An 18,314-nucleotide genomic window follows, 5' to 3' on the forward strand; every position below is an offset into this window, starting at 1 on the left:
CTCCCAAGGTAATCCATTCCACTTTTGGACAGCTCTAATTATTAGGAACTTGTTTTTCTTTTCCCCTGATTCCTAGCCTAAATCCAACTCTTTGCAACTTTCTGCTCCTGGTTCTACCCTCTGGGACTAGTAATATTACAAATAACCCAGTGTTCTCTCCTCCATTCTCCAAGATCTTTGCAAGCAATTCTATCGGCCTCTCCTTTTACTATTGGATTATATAACCTGTCCTACCCTGATAACTTGAAATCACTGAAGGCAACTAGGTACTTAGCACCATCTCCTTATTTATTGAGTTTCAGCCCACTGTTTTTGTTATTTTTGCTCTAAGCTTCCCAGGCTCCCCAGGACCCCTCAAAAACCCATTCTGGAGTCAGAGCAAACTGAAGTGGGTGGGGTAATATCAAAGTATAGCTCATTTTTAATCCAAAGAGTAAGTCAATGGCGTGTTAGGACATGAGGAAGAAACTGATCCTTTAATTAAGCTTAAAGTTGCTTTTTACATAGCATATAAAGGTTTTCAAAATACTTCATCTCATTTGATCCCAATCATAAGCATTATTATCATCATTCCATTTGAGATATTAGGAAATCAAGACTCATAAAGGTTAAATGGGGTAGCTAGGTGGCACACTGAATAGATCACCGGCCCTGGAGTCAGGAGGACATGAGTTCAAATCTGGCCTCAGACACTTAACACTTACTAGCTATGTGACCTTGGGCAAGTCACTTAACCCCAGTTGCCCTGCCCTCCCCCCTCCAAAAAGAAAAAAAAAGGTTAAATAATTTTATCCATGGTCATAAAATTAGTGTCAGAGGTGGCTCTCTCCTGTCTATAAGTCTAATATTACTTTCACTACCCTACTTGGCTTCCTTTGAATAGAAGTCGTGGGAAGAAATGTACATTTATAATATTTATAGTTTAAATGCTTATAGAACTTTAGACAATATAAGTATAAAAGCTCCCATTTTACAGAGAAAAAGAGAGGTAATGTCATTTCCCCATAGTAGCTAATAACTGTTGAAGCAAGATCTCTTCACTCTTGACTTGAGGTGGTATGCTTACTTCAGCACACTAACTTGTCTCAATATCTTAAAAGGAACACAACAGCCAGTGAATTTATTTCTCTATTGATTTTGTTCATAAACTTGTTCTTTTTTGCCTTTCTTTTTTATAGTATCTAATTAAAGTGGAAGTTTCAGGGAGATGAATAAAAACATCAAAAGCTGTATATTTCCAGGATTCAACTAGATAATATTAAACACAGAAGCCATATCCCCTGTAGCTTATCACAAAACATTTACTCATCCAAGCCTGCCAGAGTCAAATGAATACAACATCACATCCACACCCACACACAAGCACACAAATAATGTTACATGCTCTACTAAGTGATATATGTTTTATTTATAATTATTGGACCAGGCAGAGAAAGTGATATTAAATAATTCACATGAAAGCTAGCATGTCAGCCAAGTGTCATATGGTTTATATGTTACCCTGCCACCTAGAAAAGGCAGTGTGGGAAGAGAAATGAACTTTGTGGATTCAAGTCCCTGTTTTGTCCGAGTGACCTTGGACACATCATTTAAACTCCTTAGATCTCCGTTCCCTCAAATATAAAATAAGGAGGTCAGACTAAATGGATTCTCTGAAGTCCCCTCAGGCTCAAGATTTTATGAGCCTATGAGAAGGCACTGGATATCTTTGAACCTCTAAAAAGAGGGAGTTGTACTCAAAGGACTCTAAATTCCCATAAACTGAATCTACCCTTCCATTCATTTAAGACACAGGAGAGTAAGAAGCTGTGTGGAGTCTTACCTACTCAGGAGATATTCTATCAGTAAGAACTACTTCATAGTGGGAAAACAATAAATTTTGAGTCAGAGGAACTAGGTTAGAACCCTGATTTTGCCCATTTCTATTTTATGATAACATTAAATTCATTTAACATCCAGATCTGTTTCCTCATCTGAGGGGGGAGGGAAGGAATAGACATAAGTGCCTACTATGTACCAGGCACAACCCTGGGATGTAGGTGCTATTATTATCCCCATTTTATAAGTGAGGAAACTGAGGTAGACAGAGGTTGAGGAATATTACCAGGTCTCACAGCTAGTGTCTGAGGTAAGATTCAAACTCGGGTCTTCCTGACTCCAGGTTTAAGCATTCTATTCACTGTATCTCCTAACTGCCATTTGTAAAGTGAGGGAATCAAACTGGAAGGTGTCTAAGGTTCTTCTGAGTTCCTGTGGTGTTGAGGACTTTCCTTGCCATTGGCTCTAGCTGGACTTGAAGGTCAGTATGGTTTTAGCATTAACAAGTTATGTTTGAGAGAGTGGCCAAAGAGAAAAGATAAGATGTGGAGCAGAGGTTTGGGTCACACCAACACAGAAGAGGAATTGTGGTCCCTCCCCGCCCCAGCACATCTCCCAGTCAGCCTTCACTAGACTTATAGGGCAAATCTCATTGCTTTTTGTGGCTTCTGTTCCTTCAAGGTAACATTATCTGTTCCCAGATTTATTCCTTTGACAGGACAGATTTTGAGAAGATATTAATACTTTCCACAATGAGAAGTAGTAGGCCTTCTTCGAAAAGTCTCTCCAATCAAGCTTTCTCGCTCTCCATTCTGACCTGAGGCAGAGTATTCATTAAACTCAATGGAAATTTAGCACTTGATGGGTGACCTTCAAAAGTCATCACTTTCTGAGTTTCATCTGTCCTCATTAACATCAAGAAAGTTGTAAAGTCTGGGGAAAAGCCAAAAAGAAAATAACCAGGCAACGTCTAGAATTTTCAAAAAGCATTGCTGAAGAATTATAATGAACATGGGCTCATAATATGAGCAATTAATATTATTAATATCATCTACAAATAGTTATTGGGTACCTACAAAGTACACAGCACAGATAGTACTATTTAAGGGTGCTTACATGTCTAATTTTTGTGTCAGAGGTTGTAACAATAGAAACAGCTTGGGTACAATTGGGTACACTTTCTCACTTTTGTTGGATTATATGCCCTAACACAGGAAACCTGGGAAAATCTCTGGATAGTACCTAACATACAGTAGAGGGAGATTGACTCCCCAATTTCAAACATTTAAAGTGGGAAAATAAAAAAGAAACCTTTAAATTAGTAATGAATGCTCCCCACAATTTTTGTAAGCAATCAATTACTTTACTGTTCAAATTTAAGCATCCTCCCGAGATCAATAAAAGCAAACACCAACCCTCAAAGAGTAAATATTCATTCCAAGGATGATTTATATATTTATGGTTTCAAATATGGCAGCCTGGAATGAGATCACGCAGAAATCCTTTTTAGCCAACTTCTTATCTGTCAGTCATAGGAGACTAGAGTAAAAGAATATATTTCTGTCTTGATCATTATTTCTCTTTTGCTATTCCTTGCTGTTCTTCTGGCACTGTTCTATCCAATTTTTCAAAATAATCCATTCCCTCCATGCAGCTTCTCAGAAACAAAGCAAAGCAAAGTTGTTAGGGTTCAACATTTCATTGCTATGTCCCTGAAGTGAGATGTGGGGCAAAAACTTTGAAAAGTCTCCATGACTCCTGAGTGTTAATAATCTCCATGACACCAGAAGGGCTAGGATCATCTGCAACAATTATCAGCATCATGTTGTGGCTGTTTTTTTTTGGTTTTTTTCCAGTATGCATGCCCTTAGACCAGTATTATTTTCCAAAGTAAGGACAAGGTAGAAGGAAAGACAGGCAGATCCAGATATGAGATTACTCATAATCCAATCCATAACTAGGGTGAGACAAAGGGAGCTCTGTTCTAGGTCAAAAATTCCAAAGTCTGAAAAATCCTTCCCATCCCTTCAGAAGAATAATAATAAATATGTGGGCTTCTCTGGCAAAAGTTCTCCCTTTCCTGAGATCTATCTTAGTCATGGGATCATAGATTTAGAGCTGGAAGGTTTTTTTTGGAACTCAATTTCTTCATCTTTATAGATATGAAAATTGAGACTTGGACTTGCCCTGGGCCATGCAGCTAGTGTCTAATTCAGGATTTGAATTCAGGTCTTCCTGACTCAGAGCCCAGCACTCTACCTAAAGAGACAATTACATTCTTCCTGGTATTGGAAGGGAGGTAGAGGCCAAGAGAGGAAGATAAAGTGACTTTTTCCCCTCACTTTACCTCTTCAAACTCCTGATATTCCTCTTCTTTATGTAACACAGATACCCAGTGCATGAGTTTCCCAGGCTAGGCAACAGTGAGTCTCCAGAATTCTTTAATCTTTGAATGTCATCTCCTTGGTATCAGATGAGGGCAAAACTTCCAGAGTTTTCTTCTCTCTTCATTGTTTACACTCTTATTTTATAGTTCTCCATTCCTTTTAATTTTCCAATCTCTTCTAGTTATTAACCCCATCCTTTGTTATGCAAACCTTCAGGCAAGAACATCATTCATTTGAAGAGAGGGAAAAAATTATGAAGGTCACAGACTCAGCTGCAACCTCCACCCTACCCCAGTCAAAAAAAAATATGAAAACCTTTAAAATTAGACCAAAACTACATTTAATGTGATATACAGACATTATAGGATATATAACATATATATGTATATAGATATGTGCTCATAAAATTTCCAAGCTTTTGTCAGTCACTTATCATCTTCCCTAGAATACAGAATGTTAGCCTTCAGTAGTAGTGGGCACCAAGGTACTTTGTGGGTTGCACCTTCACTCTTTATCCTATAGCATGCCATAGACAGTGACCATCCTAATAATCTTGGCCATGTCTTGCTGTTGTTTCAGGATGCATTGTCTCTATTTTCTAAGGTGGAGACTTAAGGGAGTGCACTGGTCAGATGCCTAAATTTGGACCCATGAGGGTTATCAGATCAATCTACTACCCCCAGGTATAGTAGGAAGTGCTTTATGTGGCAATTTTCTGATTGAGACTCACAAAGGAACCCTAGCATAAAGGTGATTGGGCCAGCTAGGTGGAACAGTGGATGGACTGCAGGACTGGAGGCAAGGAGTCTCATCTTCCTGAGTTCAAATCTGGCCTCAGATATTTACTATCTATGTGACTCTAGATAATTCATTTAATGCTTCTTTGCCTCTGTTTCCTCATCTGTAAAATGAGTAAGAGAAGGAAATGGCAAGTCATTCCAGCATTTGACAAGAAAACCCCAAATGGGGTCATGGAAAGTTGGACAAGATTGAAAAAACACTGAACAATGATAAATAAAGGTGACTACATCATGAATTAGCTTTCATCTTCTACTAAGGCCTTTTGTTTCCTACAAGATGAAATAGCGATGGTGCCTTTCACTTTCATTCATAATATATCCAGATTCGGTCTTATCTTCTCTAGAATACTGATCCAATACACCTTCACATTGAATTCCCTCTAAAGAAACCTGTGCGGATAGGACTTTCCCTGACACCAAATCCTGGCTCTGCATCCTTGTGTTCCTTTACTTTGTGATCCAATCAGTTCTACTATAAGCAGCAAGTGTTTGCATGCATTGGCCTCATGGGGTTCCGACCACTTTCTATACCCTGCCAAAAGTCCAACTCTCTGTTATCTGATCTGGAATAGCTTTTCACTGGTTATGCTGTGTTTTTCAGTAGCTCCAATATTATACGACAGCACTCTATTTCCTAGCTTGAATTCCTAGAAAGAGAAATTCAAGCATTATTGCTATTTGTTCCCAGAATTCTGTACTGAAGCAGCAGGTCACTTTCAACCTTTCCCTCAGTCTCATAACATACTGGTTAAAGACTTCTGTATCTCCTATGTGGTACAATTCTCTCTACGCAGGGCAATAGGAAATTGCAACTCTTGCCCAAATATCAGCACATATAGAGTAAATCTAAGGACAATGTTTCTGTTTGCGTTATAGCTCTGAGCCCCTACCCTGTGAAATATTTCAGGATCCATACCCCATGTAGCCATGTAGTGATGATTCCACTGATTATTCTATTCTAGTTTGTGTGTTACTAGCACTCCATTCACTGCTAATCTAAGAGTAGTCCCTGTGAAAGTCTAAAATTAAAGAGCAAATCATAAAGAACTTAAAACATGGTATATTAATCCAGCTCAGTTCATTTTGTTCAGGGTTCAAATTATCCTAGTCTTTCATGCTAGTATGAGATTCTGAAAGAAAAATATTGAATAGCAGCCTTTTCTCATATTCCTCTCCTTTAAGTACTTTATTTCAGAGAGGAAAAATATCTTCAGGATGCTTCTAAGAATGGTAAGGAGTAGTAGAGGTGAACAGTGTGCATTGTTCACACCTTTATTCCATTCATCCAGTGAAAATACTCTTATCCTAGGGCTGAGTTTCTTCTTTAGCTAATCTCACCACTTTTTGAGTTGCTAAAGGGATAAGAAAATGAAGGGAGTAGGGAACCATCATTATCAATTAGGTAATTATTAATTAGACTGATTCTATGCTAAGTGCTTTACAAATATTATCTCATTTGATCCTCACAACAACCCTAGGAGCAAGGCACTTTAGAAGATCCTGGGGAGTCATGGAATCACAGATTTCGAATTAGAAAAGACCTCAAAGGCAATATAATTCAATTGCCTCAGTTTACACATGAAGAAAGTGAGGGGCCAGGGACGTTAAGAGGCTGGTCCAAGGTCACATAGGGAGCATCAGAGATAGGATTTGAATCCAAGGCCCTTTGACTCCACAGGCAGTAATCTTTCCAACAGTCAAACCTCTCCACATCCTCCACTGATACTGATGAGCTCAAAGAACAAAACTGAGGGGTTGGTTTGCAGAATATCACTTCATGTCCTTCTTTCTGTTAGCAAGCATATATAAATAACCTACTACATGCCAGAGGCTATGCTCCGCACTGGAGGTAACAAAGAAAAAGTAAAAACAGATCTTGCTTACTCTCAATGGCCTTATACCCTGATGGGGAAGAAAACAGATATGCATAAGAAAATAAATGCAGAGTAAACAGAAGGTAATTTTGGAAGAGATGGCATCAACAGTTGGGAAAGGGGGGAGAGGATAGCTGGAAGAGGTGGTACTTGGCTTGCATCTTAAAGAAAATCAAATACTCCAAAAGTCAGAAGCTGAGAGGTAGCATATCCCAGGCATGGAGAACGAAGGTATGGGGATGGGAGATGAAATATAGTATGGGATAGGGTAGTAAAGATAGGTTATAGAATTCGTGAATGGGAATAGGATGTAAAAATGATTGGAAAGATAGGAAGAGGCAAGTTGTAAAGAGCTTTAAATGCAAAGCAAAGGACTGTGCACTTGATCTTGGAGATAATAGGCAGTCATTGGAATTTATTGAGCAAGAGAGTAATATGGTCATGGGGCAGCTAGTTTGTTCAGTAAATAGAGCAATGGGCTTGGAATCAGGAAGATTCTTCTTACTGAGTTCAAATCCAGCTTCAGACACTTGCCAGCTGTGTGACCCTAGGCAAGTCACTTAATCCTGGTTGCCTCATTTTCTCATCTGTCAAATGAACTGGAGAAGGAAATGGAAAATCACTCCAGTATCCTTGCCAAGAAAACCCCAAATGGGGTCATGAAGAATCAGTCATGCCTGAAACACCTGAATAACAACAATAATAGCAATAAACAACAAATTAGAGGAGGTGCCTAGGTGGTGCACTGAATAGAGCACCAGCCCTGGAGTCAGGAGGACCTGAGTTCAAATCTGGCATCAGACACTTAACAGAAAACTAGCTGTGTGACCTTGGGCAAGTAACTTAACCCCAATTGCCCTACCTAAACCCCCTCCAAAAAGCAAAAAGGAAAATCTAAAAATAAAGAAACAAAGTAGAAGGCTATTTATTTATTTATAACAAAATCCTTGTCTAGGTGAGAGCTGATGGTATGCTGAACTAGAGTGATGGCTGTGTGAGTGGAGAGGAGATGTGTATAAAAGATGCTGCAGTGAATCAAATTACAAGATTTAGCAACTAACTGGATATGTAGAGAGTGGGAATATTCAGGTTTCATACCTGGGAGACTGGAAACCTGGTGTCATTACCCATCACAACTAACAGAAAAGTTCAGAAGAGATAAAGTTTTGGAGGGGCAATATATAATGAGCTCTCCTTTGGACATCCAGTTAGATCTGTCTAATGTCTAGTTGATGCTGCAGGACTGTGGATCAGGAGAGATACTAGGACTGGACGGAACCAGAGAACAGAGTCAGAAAACCGAAAAGGGAGGAAGTAGCCAGGGAGAAAAGCTAGTCAACAGCTTCAAAGCCTGCAGAGAGATCAAGAAGGAACAGGAAAGAGAAAAGGCCATCAGATTTGGCAATTAAGAGATTATCAATAACCCAGGAGAGGGAAGTTTTTCTGAGCTGCATGATAAAGGGCAGCCAGATTGCAGAATGTTTAGAAGAGAACTTGAGGAAATGAAATAAAGGGACCAAGGGTGGACTGTTCCTACAATGTTCACTGGGGTCCTGGATTACTGACTATTGCCTATAGTACCCAGGAAAGATTCCAAAAGGGCTGGTTTGGCCCAATGAAAGCTGAGATTACAGGAATAATACTCCAGCCTGGGTACACCAAGGCAGTTATTTCCTCCTCTTTCCTGACATTTATGATTTTCCTTAGAGATTCCAAATATGTTTTGGAGTCTCTGATACAGCCTACTAAGGTATAATGTCCAGGAGAGAAAAGAAGTCATGTAAAATTACCCTGTAGGAGTTTTCTAAGACAGTGGAGAGAAATACCCTTTGTATGGGCAGGACTTTTTATTCCCCACTATGGCCATAGAGGTATAGTCCTCTTAAGTTATAAAGATGTATTTCCTCAAGTTTTGTTCACAAAATGACCTAGCTGCAAATGCTCATCTGAGACCACTTGTCAGAGCTGAACATTCAATTCCCTCAATCTTTAATCTCTTCACTGTATGGTCCTAAACATCTGAATTAATGGGCCCGAGGAGAGTCAATAGTTTAATGAGCCCCTAAGAGGTTTTTTATTTTTTCCTGACATCATTCACAGGTCTATACAGTTTTGGGCTGTGGTAGGCTATGACCCAGTTTACATATATTATGAGGGAGGAAACAGGTAGAAACAAGAAATTAGGATTTCAAGGGGTTTGTTCCAGGATTTCAAGGGAGAAGTTTATAGAGTATATAGGATTGCAATCCACTCAGGCTTGGGAGATACTGGCGGACAATAGCCCTCTGCCTCGGCAGCTAGATCATAATAGTGGTTTCTTTACATCCTGCATGAGGGTGAGGAGTGGGGAGAGAAATATTTATAGAAGCCCTATTATGTTCCAGCACATTTCTAAGTCCTTTTTTTTACAAATATGATGTCATTTGATTCTAACAACAACCCTGTGAGGTAGATGCTGCTATGATACACATTTTACATGATGAGGATGAAGAAAGTGAGGCACATGGAGGTCAAGTGACTTATCCAGGATCACACGGTTAAGTGTCTGAGGTCACATGTGAATTCAGACTCTATCCACTGAGTCTATCTATTGCACCAATGGATATTATGCTCTGTGCATAATAGTTGACTTTGCACTCATGTTGCATATTTGGTCATTTCTGCATATATACAAACACCCAATGTAGGGGGAACAGTGCAGTCCTGTATCTTGAGAATTGTTCACTCTATGCTGGCTACACTTGCCACGATCTGAGTGTGGCCCACCTCCATGAAGAAAAAGGAAGAAAAGGGAAAGGCTTAGGGCTCAACTGAACCAGAACTATCAGCATGTAACCTGGCTCTGTTTTCACCAAGTACATCCTTCAAAACTAAGTAACCATATTCACTTATAACCCCCTGGCTTGTAACTGGTCAATCATTTGTACTTGGACAATTCCTAGGTTAGGGCAGATTCTCAAATCTTCCAGTACGCTGGAATCCCAAGTGTTATATTCTCATTGGCTACACTCAACTCATAGGTACCCATTCTGCTCAGTCCAGTAACAAAAGATTAGATGACCTACCCAAGTGGGCTCCCTTAGAAAAGGTTCAGTGGTTAATCAGTGGGTGTTGAGTACAAGTCTGTTCAGAGGAACTTACTAGCTGTTTTACCTTGGGCAATTCACTTAACCTCTTTTTTTTTTTAAAGCAATCGGGGTTAAGTAACTTGCTCAAGGTTACACAGCCAGTTATTTCTGGGTGTGGTGCTAAGTATCCAAGCCTGGATTTGATCCCCAGGTCATTCCGACACTGGGGCCGGTGCTCTTACTCTCTGAGCCACCTGGCTGCCCCTAAGCAATTGGGGTTAAGTAACTTGCTCAAGGTTACATGGCCAGGTGTTTGTGGGTGGGTTCTACATGTCTGAGCCCAGATTCGATCCCCAGGTCATCCCGACACTGGGGCCGGTGCTCTTACCACATAACCTCTTTCTACCTTAGTTTCCTCAACTGTAAAATGAGCATAATAACAGCACTTGCCTCCCAGGGTTGCTGTGATGATGAAATGGGATAACTTTTGTAACACGCTAAGCATAGTGCCGGGCACAGGGCAGGAGCCATATAAATCCTAACTCTCATCGTTACTTAATTTAAATAAATTACTTAATATAGGTATTGTTACCTATAAATTACTTTATAAATAAATATTAATTATTACTTAATATGAATATTGTTATTCAATATAAATTACCTTATAAATAAATTTAAATTATTGCTTAATGTAAATATTATAGAAAATAAATATGGTTGCTTAATATAAATACATATGGGTTGATTGACCTCACTGAGTTTGAAACTCTCCAATTGCAGCAAGAACAGAGAGCTAAACAGTATCTTAGAATGAAGTCTTCAAAAGCTTTGTTTATTTGGGAAGATTCACCTTCACTCTGATCTCCAGTATATGAGCTTTTCACACAGGGACCTGTTTGGCTAATTTCATTTTTTTTTTCTTAGAACTTTCTTTAAACAATTTGTCTTTCTTCTTCCCTGGACAGTTGTAGAAGGTGAAAGTGACTAGCAGGATTATCTCTTCCTCAGGCATCCAGAGTTATCACAATCACATTTCATCATTAAAAGTTATCCTGAGTAGGGGCAGCTAGGTGGCACAGTGAATAGAATACCGGCCCTGGAGTTAGGAGGACCAGAGTTCATATCTGGTCTCTGACACTTAACACTTACCGGCTGTGTGACCTTGGGCAAGTCACTTAACTCCAATTGCCTTGCCTTCTCCCCTCCAAAAAGACAAAAGAAAAGTTATCCTGAGTACTTGAGTTAAAAAAAAAGTTTGCTTTACTATGGTAACACCATTTCCTGAAGTACTTTTTTGAGCCCCAAATGTATCTGGAAACTCTTTCAACCTCCTCTTGGGTTGTAGTTAAGAACTTGGAGTAAAGGTCTTGAGCTCCTTCCAGGAGTCTAAGGTGATTAGCCAGTGCCCTCAAGCATCCATGCAGTACACTAGGCATTTTTTCCATTTTTAACATACCTACCACAAATCAGGTGCAGATCCCCCTGAGGCTTTTTAGCATTCTTCTTGCCTTTCTGTGGCTGTCACCTGCCACTCTTACAGCATCTTAGCAGCATACGTCAACCAAGGTTCAAATATCTACTTTCTTTCTAGAGCAACATTGTCTCCTGAGAATAATAGCAGTGTCCAATAAGAGATACCTCAGGATGTCTATAATTAGCATCTTTCTCAGAACCTGCCCAAGAACCTTTGCCCATATTTCCGGTGACATGATCTTATTCAGGTCTGGAGGGTCTCTCCCCTACCCACTTTCCTGGTTTCTCCATATCTGACATAGTTTGGAAGGTCAAGTATTTCAATTTCAGGAATTCAGTATACAAAGTGGGGTGGGGGGCCAAGATTGATCACTTTTCCCAACCACAACCTCACTCTCCAGGTAACAATCTAAAAAATGTGAAAATTGCCATTAACTATGAAAACTCCCATTAGGTAATGTTCATCTAGTCCTCCTTCCTGAACATCTTACACAATTTACTATGCCTTCTCAGAAACTCTAAAGCAGCTTGGAGTGTTTTTCATTGCTGGCCTCATCATGGTCCCATAGCATTATGCTTAAGAGTAATATTAGGTGGGGTCTGTACTCCACTTAGTGTATCAATCCTCTAATAACATAACTTGGCTTAAACTCATAATACAAAGTGTTATAAACTACTATCACCCAGGTCTGAAATTTACCCAGAATTTACATGGGGTGCTGTCAGGCTCAGACACTACAAGTGAAAAAGATCTGTAGAGAACATTGGGTGTCAAAGGGGTCTAGGCTCTCCTTCCTCTCTCTTCCAGAAGAGAACAGACTTGAAGTTCTCACAGACCACACCTACTAGGATGACTCAGAGGCAGAATTTTCCCTTCTCGTTCCTCCTACCTCCTCTGTCCCTCCAGTCAAAAGGGACAGAGTTTTGCCTCCTAAACTGGAGTTTATGCCTTCAGTAATCAAAATAATAATAATGGTGATAATTATGTGAATGCATATAAATAATTATGTTAATAATGATATAATGCTAGACATAAAAGAACACTGACGTGGTAATTATTATTTATTAATAATTATATTATTGTACAAATATTTATTATTAATACATTTATCACTGTTGTCATTATAGCTAGCACTGATATATTACTTCATTGATTTACAAAGCCCATTTTGTCATCACAAGGCATGCACTACTATTATTCAGATTTTTACAAATGAGGAAGCTGAGGCTGAGGGAGGTAAAGTGACTTGCCTAGGAACACACAATTAGTAAGTATTAGAGGCAAGATTTGAACTGAGGTTTTCTGACTCCAAGTCCAGTTCTCTATCTATTGCGCCATCTAGCTGCAGTAGAAACCGCTCAAATTAGACATTTCTCTCTAAGGGAAATCTAAAGGACTTTTTATTTTTGGTCTTTTTGGAGGGGAGAAGGCAGGGCAATTGGGGTTAAGTGACTTGCCCAAGTTCACACAGATACTAAATGTTAAGTGTCTAAGGCCAAATTGGGACTCGGGTCCTCCTGATTCCAGGGCCAGTGCTCTATTCACTGTACCACCTAACTGCCCCTAAGGGAAATCTAAATGAGCCCTGAATTCAGGTTTTAAGGTTGTGATTGGGAGAGTCATAGGATCAGTCATAAAATCAAACTACAGATTAATAACCTCCAAGGAGATCATTTAACCTCTTCTACCAGAACTACAGGTTCTGCAAAATACAAACCTCTCAGGGCCATTCTTTCATGATTTTTTTTTATCTTGAGTAATAATGCAGAATGGAAACAAGATAGAAAAGAAAATAAAGTTATAAAATGCCATCATCAGTAGGCAGACAGAAATAATAGTACATATGCAAACATTTATAAATACTATTGTTTATACTTTACATATATTAAGTATACTATAAATTTATACTATTGCATTATATAGTATATGCATTATATATGGTACATGCATACATATACAGTGAGGGAAGAAAGGAGGAAGGGAAAGAAAGAAGGGGGAACATAAGGAAAGAGGGAGGGAGGGAGGAGAGAAAGAGAGAGAGAGACTATATATTTTGAGCCCTACCTAAACAGTGAGAAGGAGAAGGGAGATAAAAGAAGACATCCACCAGATTTCCCAGCTCCAGGGAGATGAGGGACTATGTCTAGAGTTTCCTACTTTTCAGGTGCTTCTAATTAGATGGCTGAAATTATGTCTGCCTGCCGTGGATGATGATGCAGGCTTCCTCAGAGGCAGCCCAGCTGCTCTGTACTCAGTGTCTGCCCTGCCTCCCCATCTCTATAGGCCTTCCCTCCTGCTTCCCTTTTGCTCGGGCTGTGTGCTCCCAGCCTCTTCTGCTCAAGCTCTGCTGGCAACCATATCTCATTTCCCAATCCCCAAATTCCATGCAAGGTTTCCTCAGAGTGAGGGAGTAAAGAGGAAGGAAAACAATTCACAACATGCTTAGCTGTTTCCCCCACACACCCATTGACACTGCTGTCTGTCTCCCTTTGAGTCTCTTCTCTTCTTTTTTTTCCCTTTGGCATCTACTAGTTACCACCAATAACCCACACATGCCTTCAAGAAAGAGCACTAGTTCTTTTAGGAGGAAGGAAAGAGATAAAGGACCCAGTTCTGGCCATTGAAATTAAAATGTTGGAATGGGTGGTTTGCAGACTTAAGTATATAGATTACTCAAAGAACCATAGTATATCAGGGCTAGAAAAGGGAGGAGAAGGAGAGAAGCATTAATTAATGTCCCAGGCACTGTGGCACTTTACAGATAGTATCTCATTTGATTTGTACAGCCCTTGAAGATAGGTGCTATTATTGTCCCCATTTTACAGATGAGGAAATGGAGACAAACAGAGCTTATGTGACTTGCACAGAGTCACATAGCTGGTAAATATCTGAGGCTGATTTGAACTGACTCCAAGTCCAGAGTCTTAACCACGGCACCACCTAGCTGCCCATAGGGAAGAGATATTAGAGACCAGAGAGAGACCTAGAAGAAACCTAGAAAGGGAAAGGTGACTGTTCCAAGCCACATGGTTAAAGTGACTGAGCCAGGATTTGAATCCAGACTTTCTGGCTTCTAGAACAATACTCTGTCCTCTACAAATTTCTTTTAAAGGCATAGCATTTTTTTTTTGGTAGGAACTCAAATGATGGGAGAGATGTTAGGTGGAAAGTGATGTTAGTAAAATATTTCTTTCACCTTCTCAGGGGCATAGGGACAAATTGATCATCATAAATTATAAACTATATGCTTAAACTGACAAATACTCAAACTTTATTAGACTCAGATCCTTTATTTTATTTTGAAGATCAATATTCTGGAAAATTCACTTTTAAGGTATTCAATCAGATTAATAAAATTGATTTTATCATTAAAAGACATCGAGAATCAAAGGAAGCATTGTTGAATATTTTCTTTTAATTTAAAAGTAGTACCTCTTTTATGGTAGGCAGCTAGGTGGTAACTATTGGGCTTACAGCCAGCAAGTTGTTGCTGTTCTTGTTCAGTTATGTTCAGCTCCTCATGACTCCTTTCGGGATTTTCTTGGCAGAGAAGAGGAGGGATTTGCCATTTCCTTCTCCAGTTCATTTTACAGAGGAGGAAACCGAGGCAAAAAGGTTTCAGTGACTTGTCCAGGGTCACACAGCTAGCAAGTGTCTGAGGGTGTATTTGAACTCAACAAGATGAATCTTCTGACTCCAGCCCTGGTGCTCTTTCCACTTTGCCACCTAACTTCCCAGAAACAGAAAGATCTGAGTTTAAATAGTCTCAAAATTCACCACTTTTGTGACCTTTGGCAAGTCATTGTCCCCTCTTCTCCTTCAATTTCCTCACCTATAGAATAGGATAGTAATAGAGTCTATCTCTCAGAGTGTTGCGATGATAAAATAATGTTTGTCAAACACTTTCCAAATGTTAAAGCACTATATAATACCAGCTCCTGTGATTATACATTGTGCAGTATTAGACCTAAATTTAACCAAACTGATTAGCATTTATGAGAAAAATGAATTCCACTTAGAGTTCAAAGATAGAAAGCCTTAGAAATTAACACATATGTAATCAAGATGAGCAGTGGGTATGGCAAGGTGTTTTCCAACTCAAAACGAAGTTTGACAAGTAGGGTATTTAGAAAAAGATGACAGAATCAATCTCAAGAACACGTTTAAGGGTGCTTATCCCCAACGAGAAGCGTGCACTAAAACTGAATGCCCAAACAGGTCTCTTCTTTACTGCAGTCAAACACGAAAAGGAAACTTGGGACTTTGGACGCTGTCCAATGTGCTAGGTTTAAGATGGACTACTGCTGTTCTTGGAAATGTTTGTGTTCAGAACTCTACTCTGCAAGATCTGTAACAGATATTGTTTATCTCTCGTGGTTTTCCATCGCTTTCTCTCCCACAGAAACGGAAATAGCCTCATCCTGGATTTAAACTCTTCCTGACCATGACAATAACATGCAGGAATGATTTCCATTTCTTTTCATATTTTTGGTTCCTGTGTTCTTTCTGCCCCACTCCCACTGTCTCATGTATTGTGCTGTAGGAGACTGAATGAAATATGCTTTTCTCAGCAGTATGAAAAGCATTGTCAGGAGGTCCAGCTTATACAGAGACAGTGCAGTATGATTTCAGGAGTGTTGTCAAAAAGATCACCTGTGCAAAAAATTCTCCCTCCTCCCTGCCCCCCCCCCACATAGTGCCTGATACTCTCAACCTTAAAGATTTAATCCTTTGGCTTTAGGCAGATTTATTTTAAAATGCATCCTTGTCCTTAGAAAGTTAACAGCTTAAACCATTAGTATGTGTTATGTGCTTACTATGTTCAAAGTATTTTATGAAGATAGTTGGGAAACATGGGCAGCTAAGTGGCACAGTGGATAAAGCACTGGCCCTGGAGTCAAGATACCTGAGTTCAAATCCCACCTCAGACACTAACTGTGTGACCCTGGGTAAGTCACTTTTTTGGACTTACCTGGGTAAGTCACTGTTTGCCTCAGTTTGTCATCTGTAAAATGAGCTAGAGAAGGAAATGGCAAAGCACTCCAGTATCTTTGCCAAGAAAATCCCAAATGTGGTCACAGAGAGTTGGACACAACTGAAATGATACGACAACAACATAATTGGAGAACTCAGAAGAATTCTCAGGAGCAGGTGAGCTAACTAACAAGATTTTGTAGTACAGAGGTGGCATTTAAGTGGGTTACCTGAGGAAAGGCATCCTATTAGAGAGAGATGATTGTTATCACAGTAGAACATTAGGCTGACCACAGCCCTGTTGCCTTCGGGCAAAATTGGCTTATTAACACAGAAAGCATCAGACCCAAGAAGACTTCAGCATTCAGGGAAGGGCATAGCTACTCTCTTTTGGTTTCCTGGGAAATTACCCACTTGGTAGGCATTTATCATGAACTTCACTAGTGGACTGATCTGTGGGAAGATCAAGAAAAGGCCATTTTGGAATGTGTCATCCTCTCCTGGATTTCCCATGATTATACTTTATACTCAGAAAAAAGCCAATTCACTGGTAGGTCAACTGTGAGATGATACAGATTGCTTATGTGATGGGACAATTGTTCTGAGATACTTCACCATCACCCTAAGGCTGTGTTTGAAAAATCTAGATGTGATATATTGTGCTTGGCCTGAGAGAGATACAATAAAAATATCCTCAGTCTCTGATCTTAGAAAAGTACATTCTAGTAAAGCAAATAAGATATGAGAAACTCTCCCTGATCAATGTGACATCTGCTTGGGTATGTTTATTAGCGTCATGGTTAGAGAACTCATTCAACCCCTGATTGGTTTGCAGTGACTCAGGTTGCCTCCAAGATTGTGGCTGGCTGGAGAGCAGGACACACTTATCAGAGGAGTAATACCTGTCTGTGGTTAACAGTCTATATGATCAATCTTATAGATAAGCTCAGTCTTTTTTCTCTTTTTTGTTCTCTCTTTTTCCCCAATCATAATCTAGACCAGAGGAAAATAGAATAAAATTTAAGTGGGGGACTTGAGGAAATAGAAGTCCAAGTGTTCACATAGTCTTCTCCCCAGTGAGAACTGGTAATAGCTTCCTTTAGGCAGCAATGCATGATGGTTACCTGTACCTATCCAAAGTTTTCTGAGCACAGGTCAGAAACTCAACTTCCTGAGAGCAGACTTTCTCAACTTAAGACATGACAGTAGCCAGAGCACTGATAGAGTTCTTGCTGAAGCATATGAGAGAAGCAAACATATGCTCATACATTTGAACCAAAAAAGTAGTTCATAGATGATGCAAGAACATCAGACTCCTTTGTAAAGGAGGGAACATTGTAATTCTCTAGGTTCTTGATCTCAGAATCTAGCCCTTTAGCCAGAAAAAAAATAGATGCCCTGAGCAGTATCAGCCTTGGGGATTGCTTTGTGAATAACCTCAAATTTGAGTCTTCCCAAATTTGAAATTAAGCACCAGTCTTTCAAGCAAAAGAAGACAATAACCCAGGTGGACCCTGAGACTGAAGAATTAATGCCACATTAGAGGAAGTTTTAGGGTAGAGGAAAGTGAAGACAAGATAGATGAGATTTCCACACACACATACATACATACACACACACTTTACATTGAGTTATTTAGATAACACAGTTCTAATAGGAAAAGAGTCAGCCATGGTTGCACCAAAAAGGTTTCCTTTCAAGGACAGTCCAAATCCTCATATGATCTATAGGGTTAAATATGGACTGACTGGAATCCAGAAATTATGAGGAATTTATTTTTTTCTATATGAGCTTCTGTTATTCTTCTGAGAGCCTTACAAGTTTTCTCTGTGTATGAGTCATTTGCATCTTATGCATTTTCTGGAAAATACAATAAAGACTGTCTTAATTAATATACATTTATTACCTTGAGTGTTTGT

This window comes from Petaurus breviceps, unplaced genomic scaffold, assembly GCF_028583685.1.
Source record: "Petaurus breviceps papuanus isolate PSGF00001 unplaced genomic scaffold, PetGlider_PUasm1.0 90730, whole genome shotgun sequence".
Classification (NCBI taxonomy): domain Eukaryota; kingdom Metazoa; phylum Chordata; class Mammalia; order Diprotodontia; family Petauridae; genus Petaurus; species Petaurus breviceps.